This window comes from Pogonomyrmex barbatus, unplaced genomic scaffold (genome assembly GCF_055798465.1).
Source record: "Pogonomyrmex barbatus isolate J1 unplaced genomic scaffold, ASM5579846v1 scaffold6, whole genome shotgun sequence".
NCBI lineage: Eukaryota > Metazoa > Arthropoda > Insecta > Hymenoptera > Formicidae > Pogonomyrmex > Pogonomyrmex barbatus.
This window is the reverse complement of record NW_028297160.1, coordinates 8,099,468-8,099,771: the sequence shown is the minus strand read 5'-3', so window position 1 is coordinate 8,099,771 and position 304 is coordinate 8,099,468. Positions and strand designations below refer to the sequence as shown.

The 304-nt window shown below is 37.8% G+C and overlaps 1 protein-coding gene across 2 annotated transcripts in view; it reads right to left on the bottom strand.

Annotated features, from left to right (window-relative positions):
• Positions 1–304, bottom strand: part of Hrb27C (Heterogeneous nuclear ribonucleoprotein at 27C) — a 36,550-nt gene that overhangs the window by 2,637 nt on the left and 33,609 nt on the right. The gene's annotated exons all lie outside the window — the stretch shown is intronic.

Sequence of the window (304 nt, the reverse complement as noted above, 5' to 3'; positions counted from 1 at the left end):
CTGTATAGAATCGCACAAAACAACATAGTACTGCGTGCCAGGACGTGACGAGAGGACGTAATCGGAGAGGGTGGTACAGAGCAGTGGCTCGTGTTACTTTATAATAATTCAAAAGACTGATCCTCGATAGGAGATCCAAACGTAAAAAGGCGAAGGAAACTTAACTCTTTGCGATCCGGATCACGGAGAATCAAAAATAGAAATGAAATTTTGACAAATTTTAACTATTACATTCAGATCCTTCGCAAATATGCCTTTCGGCAAACAATGTAAATTTCAGCATTAATAACTTAAATAATTTACG